This window comes from Amblyomma americanum, unplaced genomic scaffold (genome assembly GCF_052857255.1).
Source record: "Amblyomma americanum isolate KBUSLIRL-KWMA unplaced genomic scaffold, ASM5285725v1 scaffold_69, whole genome shotgun sequence".
Lineage (NCBI taxonomy): Eukaryota > Metazoa > Arthropoda > Arachnida > Ixodida > Ixodidae > Amblyomma > Amblyomma americanum.
This window is the reverse complement of record NW_027526541.1, coordinates 7,076-27,813: the sequence shown is the minus strand read 5'-3', so window position 1 is coordinate 27,813 and position 20,738 is coordinate 7,076. Positions and strand designations below refer to the sequence as shown.

Genomic DNA, 20,738 nt, shown 5'->3' with positions numbered 1-20,738 from the left:
GATCACCTCGCCAAAAGAGAGATTACTGCCGCGTTTCCCCTTTTCCTCTATCGGCATCAAGAATCACGAACCAATGAACGGTCGGCAGGTACCGGCCGTGGCCGGGGGACACTACAGCGAGCCGTGACAGCGAGATGATGTCAGGTAATTATTCCTCCCTTCTTCCCTCTTTGTTGTCGCAATCTTGCCCCGTGAGCTGCACGACCAAGCCAGACGGCAAGGGTCGCAAATCCAGCAGCCAGCGATTATGGGAGAACCCAATAAACGTTTGGTCCCGGGCAAAGCGTCCTGTTCCGTGTTGTGTTTATTTCGCATTTCCGCTGCGCCGCCGTGAGAACGGCCGCGCCTGGTGTGCGATACCTGGAGCTCGGAGTTCGCGGCCTAGACCTCAAAGGAGACTCAACGGCCTAGTAAGAACCCCCACAAATTAAAGAAATAAATAAAACACGATCTATAAAAAGAAAACCTAAAAGTATTCTATAAACCGCAGTCATCGTTTTATTCCGCCAGGCGTGCTCCCCGCACCATCAAGTATAATGTGGAACAGCATAAGCGGCACAGGAGCCTTTACGTAACAATTAGGCCATGCAGAAAATCCTGATTCCTAACATGGCCGTAAGGGGCGACTCTATGAGTAAGTTCCCTGCTTTATGACTTCTTCTTACGAATCAGAACTTCACCCATAATTGTATATCCCTTTCACTTACCCATATATCGGCTGCTTTTACCTTTCCCCAAGCTCCACCACAGAGTAGCAGGATCACTCTGCCTCAGTCACTTCAAGTTTCCATGCACCGATTTATTCTCTCTATCTCAAGTCCTGGCAGCGTCCAAGAAATGATCGTGTAATCAGCATCGTGCGAATTATGCGGGAGGTGCGGGATTTGATAACGTGTTTCGCCGGGTACCCACCAGTGATACAACGGGTACAAGCTTTCCCCAGGACTGCAGCTGCCCGCCTTCCCTTGGGTGAGGTGTTTGGGAAAATTCGTCTTTGACCCCAACCCCTAGTGCGGACAAAAAACACACTGTGCCATGACGCTCTTTGGCCAAAGCGCCCTTACGCAATTAAAATTCATCGTCATCATTATCAAGCTAATGCACGCTCTGTGGCTCCGCGTCTGCTCATCACGTGCCACGCTCCACTTCCGCCGTTCGCCATCTTCCAGGCTTCAGCGCGAGTGCTCTCTGGCCATCGCTGCATCTTTCAAAGCGAAGACGGCGAATTTCCGCCCCTGCGCCATGAATCAACTGCAGCCGTGGGGAGAGCAGCGGCTGGAGGCCGATGGCACGGGTCTCGTAGGCCTAGGCATGACATACATGGGACGAGGCCGCGGCCGAAGCCGCCCCTCGGACGGGACCGTTGGCAGAATCGACCCGGAGTTCCTCGCCCTGACATTGGGCCAAAGCTGCTCTGAAGCCTACTTACGTCTGGTTTTGCTGGGATATTGGCACCAGCCGCTGAGACTCGTCTAGACGGAATGTCCCGCCACTTACCTGGAGTCCTGCCTGCCGCTGGTGCTGATCGTCGCTACCCATCGTTAGCATCTGACACTTCGAGCATTGCTTGTGTACAGTCGCAAGCTTCAGGACCAGGTCGGTGGCCGTTCATCAGCGTCGCTGCTTGAATTTCTGTTTGTTTTTTTTCTTTCATTTGAACGTTTTTTTGTTCTATACCGCACTGAGCAAGACAGTTCAGCACTGAGAAAGACTTCGACCAGGCTTCTGTGTAACGCATGTAAAAAGTGGTCTGTGTGTCTTCGTATTCCGGCGACGGAGTGGACAAACTTGCTTGAGTGAAGTAGAATACCGAGTCAAGCCTATGCGATGATGTCTCGCCGTCTGTGAACTTTGATTTCTGCTCTTCAGTGTGCACCTGTGTGTTTTATTCTGCTCTCTTGTGCAAATTAAACAGTTTTTACCAGGCACTGCTGTGTGGTTTTCGAGTATTTTGTATCTTTCCATTATAAAAAAAAACTGTCACCGACATTGCATACAAGAGCTTGGTGGTGGTAGTGGTTTTATTAAAAATAATAGTAAAAAGGAAGGAAAAGATTTTTGCTAGCCCCGGCATCTGCCATCGATACTGAAGCACCTGAGCTGGGGCAGCGGAAATAAAGGATAGCAGGCAGAATGGAGAAATGAAATGAAAGAGGTGAGGGGACAGGAAGAGAGGATAGGGGGAGAAGTAATATGTACAAACTATTTACACAATAAGAAATGTGTCCAGGTTGTGCGCGTGATTAGTTCATTTTAGAGGAATTAAATCACACACGCGCACAGCACTGTGATGGTTACAACTGGAGTGGGGCGTCCAGTTACTAATCGTTCAAGGTAGAACTCGCGGCGCGTTCAGTCACTGCGTGTAACTACCTGACGGAGAACAGACGGGACGTCAAGCCCGTGTGTTCGAGGAATGCACAGAGGCTCACCAAAGTTCGCTCGCGAGTGCGCGCACTGCCCTGCGGCCACAATACAAGAGCGTGAAATCACGTTTTAATGCGGCGGATAGTAGTCGGAGCTGCATGGTTTTAGACAAAGAGGTCTGTCCGTAAAGTTGAGTGGATTAATAATAAATGCATCGTCGTTCCAAAAAGAAATGCAGATAAGGGACTGCAACACCAATATCGACACAAAATCTGGTGATCGTGATGGCTGATCAGAACCACCCGCGTGCAGTCGCGGCCGCAATAATATAAAAGCACGCTTCGGTGCTCTATGCCACCTCAGGCATGACGAAAACAAAAAGTGCGAAAGGTTTTTAAAGTACATGTGCGGCAGCAACAGCGGGGTTTGGTTGCTTTCGTTTTTGTGATTTTGAACGTAACGTGCACTGCTTCTTCAAAAAAAATTGGAGGAGGAACGCGACAGCATGCTGCAGCACTGCCAGGGTGTCCACGGAACGCCATCGCCCGTTCGGCGCGACGCCTTGCCCGTTAGAAAAATCGCTCTGTTATACCTACTGTGAAACGGACGCGCGGAGTGGCAGACCACATAAGAAGCGCTGCCAGACGCCTTGCCGAAACGCGCGGGACTCAAGTTGCAGTTGTAGCTCGTCCGCACGTCGTTCTCGACAAACCCGATGCCACGAACGCCAGCGTAGCTTCCGCGCCGAACGAACGGGCAGCAGGCCGCTAGCTTCGTGGTGAACGCGCTTTGGATGTGCCCTGCGTTGTTCGCCGCTCAGCGCGTGACGAGAGATATGTCAGACGCGTCACTTCATTTCCTTAAAATCAATCATTTCATTTCATTTTCCTTTCCTCACGGCGCGGTTCGGGTGTCCACAGAGATATGCCAGACAGGCCTCACTTGCTTTCCTTAAAACCAATTTTTATTTAATTTACTTTCCCTTGCGGCGCGGTCCGGGTTGTCCACCGAAACATGTGAAAGGCGTCCCTTCCTTTCCTTGCGCATCCATCGCGCGCTATCTGTTGGGGCATTGGCGTACATTGCGAGAAGGTGGGATTTTTTCGCTCGCGGCCGACGCCGACGACACCGGCTTTTCTGCGACACGAGCTCCTTAACGCTGTCGCGTTAATACTTATTCACGTCCGCTATTGATGCTTGTGGTATTGAGTATCCGGCGGCGTGAGCTGGAGGCTGCGGTGACATTTACCGACGATAGCCTTCTTTCATTTTTTGTTTTTGAAGCGAAAGCCACATTGGCCACGAACTAGCAGTTTCGCCCTCCTCGCGTTCCCACCGTGGTCACACCGCGCCACGTGACCAACCACGTGACTGGTAACATGACCAACCGCGTGACGAAGCACGTGACAACTAGCCAGACAACCAGACTAACCTGGACTTGCAATCAAGATTAATCAAGGCTAACCAAGCTATGCCTTATCTTTCGCTATGTATATCCTGGCATAGCCGGGCTAAGGCACTGGCAATTTTTTTTTACTTTACAGAAATAATGCTTCAGCATCTTTCTTCAACAACATAAACATTCGCAAAGGCTACATATAAAGCGTGCATATGTATTAATTGTTGAGATAACGCACAAGAAGAAGAAAAACATTATTTATCCAGGGCGATTTGGTTTTACCTGTACAGATTTTTATATTGAAAACCGTGATACGCACGACAGTGTGGTACGTGCAGGTGGATCGTAGAGGAAGGCGGATTTTACGTACTTCATAGTAAATTAAATACGAATAAATTACAGAAATTAACAACTCACCGCCCTAATTTTTCGAATTCAGCCGCAAGATTTCGAAACTGAAGCCCGTTGATATCGGAGGCGAGGCCATGGAGTAAAAAAATTTTCTCAGTAGATGTTGTGGTTCGAAACTTCGATAATAAAGAAAGCGGTTTTGGCACCTCTTTGAGTTGGCTTTCCCACGATGCACATTTGTAAATTGATGTCGCGGCGCGTGGTATCATCGTCGAAATCACATGAACTTCTGAACTTCTACATCATGAAAGGCACAAACTGCCTCTCTGTTTGCTGCTGTATAAATGCGAACGGTGTCATGTTATGGACATCGCGAAAAGCCAACATAATGAGCTTTCAAAGCCGCATTTTTCACCTTCAATATTTCGAACCACGATGCCAATTCAGAAAATGTAAAACTGGACACGCCTTCTTTGTTGGCGGCTTTCAATTTGTCAATATCATTATCATCTTGCGCCCTAAAACCGACAATTAAAATATTGATTAATTTTAGAAAATTAATCGCCAATTTATTGAACTCCATCACGTACATGATGTCAATCTTGCTGCACAGTCCGCGTGCATACACTGCATCGACGTATCTCGCACTGTTTTTTTTTAAACCTGTAAAGTTTTTAAAACACTCTCACCCGACCACGGTGGCCGCGTTTCGATGGAGGCGAAACCCTAAGGCAACCGTGTGCTGCGCGATTTCAGTGCACGTTAAAGATCCCCAGGTGATCAAAATTATTCCGGAGCCCTCCACTACAGCACCTCTTTCTTCTTTCGCTCTCTCCTTTGTCCCTTCCCTTACGGCGCATTTCAGATGTCTGCCGATATATGCGACAGATACTGCGCCATTTCCTTTCCACAAAAACCAATTTTAAAAATAATAATTATTGGTTTTGGGTGAAAGGAGATGGCTCAGTATCTCTCATATACCGTTGGACACCTGTACCGCGCCATAAGGAAAGGGATAAAGGAGGGAGTGAAAGAAGAAAGGAAGAAAGGGATGCCGTAGTGGAGGGCTTCGGAATAATTTCGACCACCTGGGGATATTTAACGTGCACTGAATTTTCAATTTTCCGAATTGTATAGTTTGTTTCTGTCCTCCTTCCATTGTTTGTCTATGGCTTCAGCTAGCTATGGCCTCCCTTCCTCCTCCGTGGTTTACCGGCTGCATGTCACTTTGCATGGGCTCTACTTGATCTGCTCTTCGGGGGCTTCAATCAGTATTGCGTTGCGCTTATATTATATAGCATTTTGAGTCCGTTTAACGCTGCTCTGCCTGTCCAGCGGGAAACTGGGCTTCTTTTTTTTTCATCAGCATATTGTCTTTGTCTCGCGCGTTCGCATCACGCGCAGGAACGCGCTAGTGCTCTGCGCCAGCTCATCACGCGCCACGTTCCGTCTACGCCTTTCTCCATATTCCAGGCTGTAACGCGAGTGCTTGCGAGCCCTCGTTCTGCACGACACCACAAGTCGAAGCCTGTTGGTTTCTGCTGTCGCACCATGGACTCTGGGCAGGCATCGGGAGAACGGTCTCTGGAGGCCCACCGAGACGCTGTCGTGCACTGCTGCCCGAAGCTAATCAGTATACGGGCCCTGGGCCGCGGCCAGCCCATAGCCGGGATCGTGCGCAGGATGGAGCCCGAGATCCCCGCCATCGGACTGGGCCGAGGCTTCCCAGAATTCGGCTTGCCTGGCGTTATGCTTCTCGACAATCGTCGCCTGCTGTTGCAGGGCGGCTAGACTGCGTGTCCCGCAACGTCCTGGCTGCCGCTGGACAGGATCGCAGCTCCCGGTCAGTGACAACTGGCACTTCTAACAACCTCTTGGAACAACCGGATTCTTCAGGACCAGGTGGGTAGTGGCCAGCCGCGACTCAGACGGACTCGTTGACTTTTTTCCTCCAGCATTTTTTTTTTTTGCATTAATCAGGACACTCCGTCCAAGGTGGTCGTGGAACAGTACTCGTGTGGTGTGTGCCAATGTCGGGATGTCCAGCGGCGGAGTCGACCAACTGGCATGTAGAAGTAGAATGCTATGTCACGAGAATTCCTCAGTGTGAGAACTTTCAATTCTTCCTCGTTTGCTCAACATTCACCCCCCCCCCCCCCTTGTTGTGTGTTCTAGACTCTCTTCGCTCAAAATAAAATGTGCCAGGCAGCCTATAGCACTCTAAAAAAAAGCGTGTCATCCTAGTCTCTTTGGGGGGTCACTTATCACTGATCTGACATCTTTTTTAGGTGTAAGGTTATGCTAGTTCTTGGAGACTAACTATTTATGCTTTTGCACATAGTGTAACGTTATGCTTCTAATAGCCTAAACTTGTACTGCAATAAGAAGAGGAACTTTAAGCCAGCTAGGTATAACATTACGGCTTCCTAAGAGGGGCAAGTGCTACAGACAGCATAAACATATCCTAGCATGAAAGGTGCAAGTTTGCACCTTCAGCAGGTGAATTTATGCTACGTCTATAAGTGCAAAGCTACTTTGTCAAAAACTAAACTTACATCGACAAAAACAGAGCGAAGTTTGCGCCCCTGTGGTGCTAGCGTATACCCTCACAAGGTGGATAATGTTACCCTTTTAAGAGTATAAGGTAATGCCCAATTGCAGAGGCTATCTATGCACTATCCGGTGGTATATATATATATATATATATATATATATATATATATATATATATATACTGTCCACACAAGAGCCCTATTACCCTTCTGTAGCGTAAACCTGCCCATTGAATGCAGGACTAAAGCTGACCCATAGGGTGCAAGCCGTAGTCTTTCTGGAAGTGCAGGCAGTGTTGAAATCTTGAGACAAATCTTACATCTGAGGTAAGCTGTGTCATCTCGTGTTCAGGTGCAGGTACTACTGCAGAATGCACACAGAGGATTTATCAAACAATCGGACAGAAATATACCGTCGTGTTTATTTTTCCACATGCTACACCATATTACAGCAATGGCCCCGGCAGTCTTCTCCATACAGGTGGGGGCAGTACGCGCCATGTAATTGACCTACACAGAGAAGAAAACATGTAATAAACTTTCCAACTACAAAGCTTAGTACGACGTGACCACGGGCTTAGTTCATGTCTAAAAATGTAAACTGCACAAAAGGCAGGAATAAAGGGGGATGCATGAAAACAATGCCACAAGTGCCGGTTTCTAACTGTTTATTAATGAGAACCAAGTCAGAAAATATATGCAGAAAAAACAAAAAGACGTCCCAAATAACAAATACTTAATTGCTCGCATATGCTCACATAATCGCAAGCACACTGGCTTGTCAAGAAAAAAATTCATGCTATGGCCAACAAAACAAAAAACCACTAAGAAATCACAAAAATCCAGAATATTGTTCCCAGCTCTAGGGTCAAACTGTAGGCATCCCCGATGCCGGACTACTGGGAGGGTCGTGACAACAAAAAGACATGTATGAAATGGAAACTAGTAAAAGGTGAGAAAATAAAATGCAAGTGAACGAATCCTTCTTTGCATTCTCATGCATTTAGTTCTCCATATTATTTTCATTTACTTTCATTGTTAAATAAGTCTTATCCCTCACCTGCAATTCTGCTCGTTTGCTGCTTTCTGCTCGTTTGCTGCTTTTCCATTCCATCATCTACGAATTTTCATTTCTGCTTTTAGAGTTTGCCTTCCCAGTGGTCTGATTTATTTAGTGGCTAAGGTTTTATGCAGCCCCTGGTCTTCCCAGTGGTATGATTTATTCAGTGGCTAAGGTTTTATGCAGCCCCTGGTAACACTATGGTTCTGGTCTCTGATGCCACAGTAAGGTTTTCAAAGGTTCTTATCCTACACCTGTCTTCCCCGAGGTGCAGTTGATTTGGCGGATGACGTGTAGCACAAAGTGCAGACGATGGGCACACGGAAGAGGAGGCAGGTACAAGGAAGTTCAACTTTATCAAACGTTTAAACACAGGACAGGCACACACACACAGAATAAAACTGAAGCAGCACGCTTGACACTACAAACACATGAGCTCCAAGCTCTTTTCTCACAGCTTATTGAAACCGCGGCTTGCCACTTCGCTCGTTCGAAGCCCAACGCAAAAAATGAATGAAAATATGCAGCGTGCACTCTTATAGCGTCATCCGAATGTTCGAGAGATGAGCGAGGGCATTGGGAGAGGAAGTAGGTGCCGCGGAACTGACACTGTTGTTCCCCTCTCCGCCCACCTTTGGGACGCTGCTCGCGGCTTCTAGAATCGCTCAGCCGCGCACCGCAAAGTCATGGTCGCGAGAGAGGAGGACCTGGCCCGTGCGCTGGAAAGCAAATGGGGAGCGCGCGTGCACACGAAAGCCTTCCAGAGAGTTCCACACTTTCTCTTTCAGCAGCGTGCGCGCCGAGAGCGCCCTGCGCTAGCCGCAGCGGCCTTACATGCCCCACCATAAGAAGATGGCTGGGCTTTTTTGTCCGGCCAATCTGAACACAAACTCAAGACCGCGACTCGTCGGCTGAACATCTGAAGTTCACATGCACAGTTCTAATGTACTGTCGATTTCCAACGTGCACTGCTTTTGCGGAAAGTCCAATATCTTGCAGTTTTCACAGTGTGACGAACAATGTCTTTGGGCGGTTCGCAAATCATCCACGCACACAATGGCAAACATATCCATACAGGTGAGCGGGAACGTTGACGCCCACCAGCGTGCGTGACTCAGGCTTACATAATAGACTAATCTTGCCAAGTAGAATTCGGGAGCTGGGAAAACGCGTCGGCGTTTCCATTAGACGACCCTTTTCTGTTGCTGACTGTGACATTATACCGCTGCAATGCAAGTGCCCACCTGGCGAGTTTGGCGCCATATGCCGTACTCGTGAAAAGATGGGAAAGAGGGTTATGGTCCGACACTATGCGAACCTGTGCTTCGAATACCCAGTGCTCGAATTTTTCCAGTGACCAATAGCTACCCTGCCACGCGCTTGCTGTGAGCCCGGCCTCGTCCGCAGCGATCTCGAGTTGTTCGCGTAACTGCTTCAGATATCGCGCTGCTTCCTCCCGTAAGGTCCCCAGGAATGGCACTTCACCTGTCCAGGTTCCTAGTAGAATCGCGAGCAGTCCTGTCGGGTTTCTACTGTAAAGCAACCTGAATGGTGCGACACCCGTTGTTTCGTGGGGGACTTCTCTATATGCCCAAAGAACATAAGGGACCAACCTGTCTCCGTTTCTTAGGTTTTTTGTATGACGTGGTACAGCATATTTTTTAATATGCGGTTCTATCTCTCCACCGTGCCATTGCTCTCGGGATGCTCTGGCATGAAAAAGCGAGGTGAACAGCCTAGCCTAGACACCATTTCCTGCGTCAGTTGTGATATGAAGTTTGTCCCTTGGTCCGAACATATCACTTCCGGTACGGCTAAAGATCTCTAGCAAGGCACTGCATTTTGCCTTCGCTGGTAATGATCGCAAGCACACAACTTCTGGCCAGCAGGTACAGAGGTCAACAAAGCAAAGGGCATACTTGTGTCCTCGGGGCAACGGTACCTCAAGAGGTTCAACCATGTCGACATTTACGATCTGGAAGGGATGTTCAGGTCTGGAGGTCTGGTGAGCGGTGTAATAAGGATTCTGTCAGTTTGGAATCTATCCGACCGAATCTGACACGTGTGACACGTTTTACAATGCTCGGCCACGTCTGCTTCTAGTCCAGGCCAAAAGAAGCTGTATTTTATTCTGGCTTTGGTCTTCTTCGGGCCCAAGTGGCCTCCCCAAAGTGAGTCGCGTGCCAGCGTCAGGACATCCTTCCGCCTTTCAGCTGGCGAAACAAGCTGCTTCACCTTTGTGCCTATGATTGTGTCCTGATGGAAGAGTAGCCCATCAGACACAAACATTCCCCCTTCCCTTCTTTGGCATCGGCCCACGCTTTTGTCAAGCTGTCGTCGCCAATTTGAGCCTCGCGTAATTTTACACGTTGACTCGCCGCATCGCGTGCATCGGAGTCTTGTTCAATCACCGTATCGGGGGTCATATCGGGGCTTTCCTCACATGCTGTCGCCTCAGAGTGCTCACGGCACGTAGTCTCCTGAACATTGTTTGTAGGCCCAGTCACAGTGAGCTGGTTTACGGCCCGTGTCTCACTGCCGTGGTCCAGTTGCTGTATTAGCTCCCAGTCCTCTCGCGTGATCCAGCAATTCAGGTCTTTCGAGAGCTCGTTGGTAAGGGCGCACACAACGTGTGCTCTCTGGGGGGTCTCCACAGTTAGTCTCTGACGTCTCAAGTTCATAGGTATAGTGACTGGCGCTGCATCAACCTTCTTGTCAAAGGCGCAGACCAGTTTGATCCTGCCTGCAGGCTTGCGATATTCACTCGGCACAATGTCTTCCCTAACCACAGTAATCTCCGCGCCCGTGTCGACGACGGCGTTGGTGGGCACACCGACGCATTCTATCTCGACATCTTGTAACTTAGAGGTCCGCACGCAGTCATTCTCTGCTTGTGTTGTTATCTCGGCAACCAACGCGTCGTCACCTTGAACTATCTCACAAGCCCCTCTGCTTTCCTCGGTTGCTACTGCCACCCTGTTGGTTCGCGCCCCCTTTGCGGTGACGTTGTCCTTCTTGCGCCTGGCGATCTGCCCAGAGGCCAGAAAATTTCTAGCGATATGCCCCTCTTTGTGACATGCGAAGCAGCCCGTCCGCTTTCTGGTGCTTACTTCGCTCTCCTTGGGGCTCTCAGGCGCTGCCGAAATTGGCCGCACCGCTCTTCCTTTGCCCTTAGCATCCTCGAACGTGTCGCACACCAGCTACTTAGGTGTAAGCCACTTTTCGCCCTCGCGCAGACGGATATACTCTAATCCTTCAGCGCTAAAGCCGCATTTTATGCGGTCTGCTATCATTAGAGAAACTATTTCTTCTTTTGTTTCCGCCTTTCTGTCTCGGAGGTAATAATCAAAGTAGGTACACGTACGGGAGGCAAACTGCATCCAAGTCTCAACCTTCCCCTTACATGCCTTCTCGAACACTTGAAGTATTGTGAAGGGGTTAGCTTTAGCTCGCTGAGCACTGCGGCCTCGAGTGCTGCGGCCTCGAGTTCGTACTCGAGCTGCAACTGGTTCATTGTGAATGTGGCGTCTTTCTTTGCGCCTGTCCCTGGAGCGTCAATCTGACTAGCGCCTGTCCCTGGAGTGTCAATCTGAGTAGTGTCTGTCCCTGGAATGTCAATCTGACTACTTCCCCCTGCTTTGTTCTTACCCACTCTTCGCCAGCCAACACTACGCACCTCCCAGCTCTAATGCCTGAGCTACACACGCCAACGGACGAAAGAAATCCCGCTCACCTAAGCAACCGTAGCTCCTCCCCGCCGCGTCGCTCCTCTCTGTAGGGGCCACTACTTGACATCGGTGCCTCGGACCGCCGCCGGTTGTGGTCCCTACGTCCCCTGCACACGTCCAAGACTCCGCTCCCTTGTTGAATGACCGGTGGTCTAGATGAGCGCAGGAAGACGTTGCGCCTGGCTCACGATACGGGCTGGCTCTTGCGGAGTGCCGGTGGTTGCCAAATCCTTGTCGACTGCGCCAGTAAGGTTTTCAAAGGTTCTTATCCTACACCTCTCTTCCCCGAGATGCAGATGATTTGGCGGGTGACATGTAGCACGAAGTGCTGACGATGGGTACACGGAAGACGAGGCAGGTTTAAACACAGGACAGGCACACACACAGGGAATAAAACTGAAGCAGCATGCTTGACACTACAAACACATGAGCCCCAAGCTCTCTTCTCACGGCTTATCGAAGCCGGAGCTTGCCACTTCACTCGTTCGAAGCCCAACGCAAAAACCGAATGAAAACATGCAGCGCGCACTCTCATAGCGTCGTCCGAATGTTCAAGAGATGAGCGAGGGCACTGGGAGAGGAAGTAGGTGCCACGGCACTGACACTTGTTCCCCTCTCCGCCCACCTTCGGGACGCTGTCGCGGCTTCTAGAATCGCCCAGCCGCGAGCCGCTAGGTCAAGGTCACGAGAGAGGAGGACCTGTCCGCGCGCTAGAATGCAATCAGGAGCGCGCGTGCACACGAGAGCCTTCCAAGGAGTTCCACACTTTCTCTTTCGGTGCCAGGCGAGCCGAAAGCACCCGGCGCTAGCCACAGCGGCCTTACAGCCGATATATGTTTTGTAGCCCATGATGTGAATAAAAAGGGAAGTGTAGGTGATTAGCTAAGTGTCAGTGATATTGCCAGCTGTAATTATCAGTATGTTCTGCTTTCCCTGCATACATTACCTGCGAATTCATTTCCTATTAGTAAACAACAGGAGGCTTGTGCCTGCCATGGCTTTTCTGGGTGCATCCCATTGTCGCTGCCTTTTGAAACAGTTTAAATTCCTGGAAAAAGGCTTGGACATGACAAAAGCCCATGCACTATAAATTATAATAAGGAAGAGGACGCACTCCTTTGTCAAGCCAATCTAATACCCCTTTCAAACGGCATTCCTCAAAGGAGCAAAAGCTTAAAAGAGCAGCGACGCAGCTACACGGTGCAGCCCAAAGGTGTAACTGTCGTTCAGGCTTAGCACCCGCTGCTGTGCTTGAGCCAGCTGAAGTGAGTGTTTTAAAATTAAAGTGTATTCTGTTCATTCGTTGAGCTCGGACAATTTTTTTTCATTTTAACTTCTTCCTTAAAAGAATTGCAGCAGCTACTCTCATCAGCAGCAGCAGGTTTTGTGTATTGCCTTGGCAACACCAGGGGCAATCGGTATTGCTGCAACACTTTCACTGTCTTAAAATCTTGGCATAAAATATAAGCACCCGTACTAAAAGCAAAGCCAGACACAACGTTCGTATTTAAAAAAACATGTTTTCAAACATTGTTGGCTGTATCTAATTTTTTTATTGCTTTTAATTTTTGACATTGGGTGGAACTGCGATCACAGGCTCCCGAAGGCCGCGCCTTTGGGCTCCAAAGGTCTCTGACGGGCGCCTGAGCCTCCAAGGCCCTTAGCGGCAAAGGCGCAACATTTGTGCCGTGCAGCTGCACTCCTTACGCCTTTGGATATAAGGACCTGAATCTCAAAGGCCTTTGCAGTGCCCGTGTGACAGGGATATAACAGGGGTATATAAGGGGTATGTGAGAGGGGTGACAGGGGCTTACCAACTCGCCTAAATTTAAGCTTTACTCAGGGGTGAAAGGCTTTTTGGGTGCACCTCCTAACATCACCTAATGTTGAAATAAAGGCATTTGTATCTGTTTGTATTTCAGGGTACCGCTCCTGGAAAACAAGGAAATGTTTCTGGCTAAAATAATTGCCAGGCCAGCTTACACAGCTAAAGAGTCGTCTCCACTCATGTGGTAATCAGATGACGTTGTACACACAAAATTATAGGGATTATTATAATAAATGTAGCCTTAGTTCAGGTTCATAGCTGCATGGTTTTACACTACGTTTCTCTACATTATGCCTGTGCAAAAAGCTTTGCTTACTCAACCAGCTTTTACTGAAACACTACATTAATTACAGAGGCAGCATAAAATAATCTCCTTCTAAAGCACTATTTTTGCTCGAACAAATTCTACACCTCGACTTTTTATATACATAGTGCTGCTTTATCCAATGCTTGCAGAATATGCAGCAGCAGTAATTCTCATGAATTACATTTTGCCGGAACAGTAGAATGCAACCTCATATTATGTAACATTTTTTCAGATGCTTAGCATGATTAAACTGTAAATATTGACAGACAGCATGAGAGAATGGCTATTAGAACAGTTACCTTCCATATCTGCTGTCACATGCAGGCCACCTGAGCTTAATTAATTTTTAAGTTCACTCCATTGTGAAAATGCGAAAATAATATGGGTTCACGTCAGCTATATAATTATTCACATCAGTGAACATCACCTTCCTGCTGAAGAAGGAAGTGTTCACAGTGCAAAGGAGACAAATAGTCTCGCATAGCTGCACTTCAAATTTAGCTTTACATGCATAAACAGTGCTAGTCATATCTGTTTGGTAGCATGCCAGCCTGCCAAGGATTCTGTGCATCATTTTTTTTCTTACTTTTCCTGCACATGAATTGCAGGCAGTGCCCCTCAATCTAATTCAATATGAAACCTTTGCTCAAGTCCAGCCTACTTTTTTAAAAAAAAAACTGCATTGATACTTCACACAACAAAAAAGATCACGATTATTCAAACCAATATTCAAAAATTCCTTCACTACTAAGTCCTCCAAAACAGCCAATGGTTCCAAAATCTGTCTAATAGAATGGCTGTAGCTGCACAAAATAGTATACTATGTTCACTGATGGACATCAAGCAATGATGAGCTTGCTGCAATGTCATAATTACATAATAAAATACATACCACACAAATCTAGTCTTGACTACTTGTGTGGTTTTGAAGAAGCCAGGCTGAACTTCAGTGCCAGGAGCAACAGAGCTTGTGTGCCTTTGCATCCCTCCTGCTGCCAGGAGCACTGCAAGAGAAGCACCATTGATGGCATTAGTCTAACGGTTGGTCATAACTTGTATAATAATTAAACCACATAATGGCAGCGCACATGCTCAAGAAACAGCAGGAATATTTTGACAGTGAGAAACCACAACATTTCAATCAAAATTTTATCCATAACAGCACTTGTCACATATTTGTAAGAGACGTAACTGACGCAGTGCACTAGTTTATACTGGACAGCTGCTCGCACAGTAAGCATAGACAAACTTCTTACACTACAATCGCAGTGTACCAGTGAATTGTCACTAAGTGCCTGACATAATTAACTTATTGTCTAACAACAGCAAGTGTAGAAGAAAGAAAGAACTATATTGTTACTGCGTACGAGGTTCAAAATATTCATAACCGAAAAAGCTTAGAAACTACACTACAAAGTCTACAATCTCACACAAGGATTGCGTGCTGAACTGAACTTAAGAGAATACAAGAGCACAAAAAGAGGTGACAGACTGTATGCTTTCGTGGTCAAATGTTTGGTCACCAACTAGCCCAGCCCTTTTCACTTGCAAAAAGAACTAAAAAAGACCACTTTTCACCATTAGTCCTCAGCCTGACTGAAGGATAAGTTATTAGCACCATTCGTACACGCACCTTCCATTCGAATACAGTAAAACTGCTGGCATGATAAGTCACCCTCTGGGTTAGCAAAGAATATTGCAAGGTGTGTGCGAAAAAGGCCGCACGCCAGGAAACGCACAACACAAATGAGCTGCGAATTTCTTGACTATCAACGTTCCACGTTTACTGTTTTATCGTTTGCTTTCTGCTCAACAGTAAAAAAAAAATAAAAAATTACGCCGTCCATCCACACACGAGAGAAGAAAAAAAAAAGCGACCTGGCAGGTGGAGTCTTCTTGTAGCGCTAAAATTATAACAGGTTTACTGTCCAATGAGAATCAGATACAGTGCTGCGGTAGATATGAGCACTTCGCGCAGTACGTCGTGCCACAGAAGCGTGCACGCTAATTTACTCGCCCTTTTATGAACGGAGACTGCTTTAGACATACCTCATCCTGAATAGTCGTCAGCAGGGACAAACACGCTGCGTTGAAGAGACGACAGGCAATATTCTTGCACGGAGGATCCGAAGGGTCAGAGCCTGCAGCGAAAGAAAGCATTGAGAATGATCGTGCGTTGTACACGAATCGGCTCCCTCCGGCCGCTACGGAGTCAGCTCAAAAAAAAGAACAGCAACAAGTACCGGCTCGCGCACACAATGATAAAACATCGTTATTCAATACACCATAATTTGATGGCAGGTGAAAACCACGTAAGACCAAACGAAAAGGTCACTTACATGTACGGTTGAAATTTGGCGCAAAGAATCCGTACGATGAGCTCGCCGCGAAGATCTGGCGTGCGCTGTTTCTTTCAGACGTTGACTCTTTCGCGAAGGTGTCGCTCACTGCAGCGTCACGCAGCCATGAAGCGTGCACGACGAAGTAATCGCACAACCGAATTCAAAAAGCGTTGTAAACAGCTAGACAGCTACGGTGGCTACGGCTAGAGTCAGCGGCAACAGCGGCTTCTTCTTCGACTTTAAGAGTGCAAATAGCCAATCCAAATAGACAGACACATGACCTAAAGAGCGAAGGGAAAAGTATAAAATGTAAAAAAAAAACAGTGCTTCGCGTTTTCTGTTGGGCAGGGAGCCGCGCTTGGCCTCTTTTGCTTTTCTCCTCTGACTGAGGGAACGTCACCCAACATGTTTCCCAGCAGTGCTCCACGGTAACGCTGCCCGCATGCGGGGCAACAGGCTTCGGCGCTTTCAATGTGCGGGTTGCTTGCATTCTTCTTACATACGCCCCCCTCTGCCCATGTTACCCTACCCATGCGGCATACATTTTTCCGCGTTCTCGGGGCGCCCATAGCTCTTCCGCTCTCAGGGACAAGGAGCGCGGCGAGACTTTTCTTTCCTCGACTGTTACTCATCTTCCTTGCAGTATGCGTTTGAAGGTTTTCTACTAGTAGTACTGGTTTATTTTTTAGAAAAAAATAAAAAAGGAAGGAAAAGATTGTTGCCGGGACACAGGGAGATGATAGCGAGGAGAAATATATAGCAAGCTATTACGCAGTATAGGTAAATACGCAGATGCTACCGTAAATGTGGTCTCATTTATGTCGCATATGGGAGGCACGGCGAAATGACTATCAAAAATTTCCCTTCCTGTGTGCTGAAGTTATTCATAGAACTGGCGAAAAAAGCGATGTAAATGCTATAGCATTACTGATTGCACGTCAGATACAGTAACAGTTTGTAATATTGATATGAAATTTAAACTTTCTTTGTTGCTTATGGGCCGCACGCTTCCGGAGATTCCGAATAAAGAAAAAAAAACAGCTTTGTTTCGAAGTAGTCTAGTAAACCCGTACCGAGTGTACAGCAGTTTCAGGCAAACGAAGGGAATTTAATACATTTGAACTTTTGAGGAAGATGGCGCAGAGGAGGGTTTCAAACGACAGTCGACCACTGCTTATGCAGCAGTTCTCACCTCTCATCGCTCGAGTGTACGCGAAGTTCTCGAAAAATTTTCAAGGATAGGTCTACTGAGCAGAAATTGAGCACTGCCAGCCCAAGCACGTGTTAAGACGCTTCAAGCTACAGGCAGTGCGGGCGATTCCGTCTATTACACGAGCTTTCATTTTATTCAAGCTAGGTAACAACCACCACTGAATTTGGGTTGTTGTTAAAGATGGGTTCATCAGTGCGATACAATGCGTCGTTTATTTCAGTTTTATTTGTGCGTACAAGATAAAGTCTCAATGATCCGAAACAACTTACGATGATGAAGGAAAGCCTGTCTGTTTATGCGCCAAAGCTTCATTTATTTTCGAGCTTGGGTCTTCGGGTTGCGCCTATCCAGTGCAATGTAGTGTTTAATGCTCATCATTACCCTTTAAAAGAAAAAGTTATTTCCTGCCCCATCAGCCATTCCATCAGAATTCGCAATGCACTGCCGTAATAATAGCGCCTTGGTTACTGTTTTCTGTGGCACCCAGTTTGTTGCTGAATTTAATGCTTTCAATGCACTACTATGAAAAAAAAAAATGGAGACGGCTACATTTCTGCCCATCTCTACTGCTTGAGTGCATTAAAGCTGCGCGAAACAACTTAAAAGCTAGAAATGATGTACAGTACTCACGGATTGAAATAGGACATTCGGAGCGCGTGGCCGTCGCTTCATGGAGTGCCGCCCGTAGACGCTCATGAAACCAAGGTGGTGCATTGTGGTATGGCGCGAGAGGGAGAACATCTACAAAGCAGAATTGTTCCTTCCAGTAGCCAATGAGCCGGCCTGTGGTTTACCACATGCCGCGTGGCACTGCAAGGTTAGCGCTCCGAATGTCCTATTTCAATCCGTGAGTACTGTACACGTACACTGAGTTTAAGCTAATTTCTACTCTTGTAAGCATGCAGCACAATTTCAGCAAGAAATTAACCCGAAAGGGCCAGATTCGTAATGGACTTAAATTGCGTTGGTCGCCTCGCTTTCTGTTTATCAATTTAAAATAAGCTGAAATCGAACTGATTCTGTGTGAAACATTTGTAGATGCCAAAACATGACCAGGAAATGCAGCAGTCTTGAAAACTGATTACTGTGGGCTTCGCTATGTACTGTAGGGAGAAAGGATCCGTAAACTTGTTGGAAAGGAAACGTCTTTTACGCTGCGTTGAGGAGTCTCAGAGAGATCAGAAAAACTGCAATGTTCAGTCCATATTCACAATGCACTTGAGCTGCCGAATTATTCTTTCCCTAGTTCTTGTCTTTCAGCGTTGTTAGTATTAGTGGTGAAGATGGCGCATTTATCAGCGAGTACGGCTCGTTTTTGTCGAAATGAGGCAGAAATATGAGAGTGCAATTTATTTGGGATTTGAGTTACAATACAATACATTCTCAGTTAACGTAAAATTACTGCGTCAACAATATCGCTCGTTCGTGAGCTTTCGATTTAATAACTTGTGTGCATGTTAACATTAATCATTTTTTTAATCGTTTGGCATTGGTGATATTCCAGTTAGGACTCGAGCGTCTGTAACGAGCAACGCACTATCGAGGACGTTATCGAGGCGTTAAAATGATGATTTCGTTCAGAGCTGCAATTGGTCAACGGAGTGACACAGAACACATCATGCCGTCGGTCTTTGCCGACTTACTGCTTTTTTTAAAACGATACCCAATCGTAGGTATGAGAGCACGTGCGCCGAATATTAGTTATTATTTTGATCGTTAGCAGCCAAGAGCATGATTGCATGCGTGATGGTTGTGGCTGATCCCAGCATATGCACCTTTTTCCAGTAGCGTTCTGCGCATGCGCCAAGCCTCCTCGTCCGCCATTTTTGCCGACCATGTTATGCGAAAATGGGGAGGAGTTCGCTGCACGTGTTCTTCCACGAAACACGCTTCCGGGCTTCAGTGCTAGCACCTTCTGGGCCCTTGCAGAAGCGAGGAGGCGCGGTCAGTTTCGCCAGCGTCCCTTAAGTCACTGATCAAAAGGATCAATGCAGGGGGGAGCGTGTGTCCACAGATGACTCACGCCTACCTGCTCTGGCTAGGCGAAGCCAGCATAGCTCTTAGCATAGTTCTAAACTATTGTCCTCAAAATAACCCAGCCAACCCGCTTTAAGGAGAGGGCCATCTTCGAGAGGGGAGGGGGTGCGGGATGCATACTTTGTTTCAGTGCACGTTAAAGAACCCCAGGTGGTCGAAATTCCCGGAGCCCTTCACTACGGCGTCTCTCATAGCCTGAGTCGCTTTGGGACGTTAAACCCCCATAAACCAAACCAAACCTTACTTCGTTGTACAGCGTTATCGCGCGGGGGAACAGAGCTGGTTTTAAGAGAGTAAAAAAAGGGTGTAATTTTTCCGAAACAGCTAGACTAACGACGTCCAAGTGGGTGTTATGAGAAAGAATCTTTAGTCCATGCGTCTTCAGATAGCATAAATCATGACGATGCACCATTTTTACACTTTTTTTTTCTTAGAGGGCGCCCTACTATTGCGTCAGATCGCTAAATTGCCTTTAAAGGATGTGTATATTTCACTGGAAGCTTATTTTTTTTTCTGAAAGTAGCACAAACTAAACAAGCATGGCCTGCCTTTATGACGAAGTACTTACACAAGCGGACAAACCTTCTGGTCGTAGTTCGATGGCTCCTGATGACGAATAGCAGTGACGTAAGGCACACTGAAACAACAACAACAACAAAAAAAAACTAGCTATCCGGTTCCCAACAGCGAACGACCGAAGAAACCTTCACGGCCTGTCTCGACGCTGTCAACGTCAAGGGCAAGGAGAAACGCCAAATTTTCGAGTGGTAGATGTTCTTTACGCAGAGGCCACTAACTAACGATGAAACAGTACTATAAATATTGGAACACTTTATCAAAGGTGTGTGTAGACGTTTCTCGTGTTCGCTCACTGGCGACGTGTGTAACTGTCATCAGTGTCCCCGTCGTCGTCTCTGTCACTAAATTGCGATAAATAAATCGTCTCTATCACTCTCCGATTAAACACCCTCCCCTTCGCGTTGCTTTCTTAAAACTGGTCTGCTTCACTGCCTTACAAGCTAGGAATGTCGGCACTGCACATGTGGCTCTTTGGCAGCGCCTTCGTCTTTTCAACGTGCAGCAGATCCACAACTTCTTCCTGTATGGCTCATATATATCTGCATTTGCGGCGAGGTGACTACGACTCATAGTCTTGTTGCACAATTGCAGCGTTTTTAAGTTCACGCTTGCAAGTTGCAACGTTTTTAAGTTCACGCCGTCTTCGACGTCTGATGTATGCGCGGGGCATCGCTAGGTCCTCTAAAACTGCGAACGTCATAAAATGTACTGTTAAGCACATCTCTTCCAGACGAGCCTGAGCAGGCTTGCATGCTCATCGGCGCAAATTCTTTTTTTCTTCAATATCACTCAATATCGCTAACGTCGAGCACCGGCAAGTTGATAGAAAAATTTATATATAAAATAATTTACAGACATTTAGCACTGAGCGCACCTTGCGCTTTCTGTTAGCTCGTAAGCAGTGGATGGATGACATGTAGTGGATGTAAGGCCACTGTGATGCAATATTTTCACCCGATTCTTACCATCCGCCTG

At 47.3% G+C, this 20,738-nt stretch overlaps 1 long non-coding RNA gene across 1 annotated transcript; it reads right to left on the bottom strand.

The window, feature by feature from the left end:
* Window positions 1–7,069: 7,069 nt before the first annotated feature.
* LOC144112354 (uncharacterized) lies at window positions 7,070–16,176 on the bottom strand. The gene is made up of 5 exons (XR_013310231.1): window positions 15,932–16,176; window positions 15,642–15,733; window positions 14,485–14,596; window positions 11,463–11,695; window positions 7,070–7,179 (listed from the first exon to the last, which is right to left on the bottom strand). It is a non-coding gene; the product is annotated as an uncharacterized LOC144112354 (long non-coding RNA).
* Window positions 16,177–20,738: the final 4,562 nt, after the last annotated feature.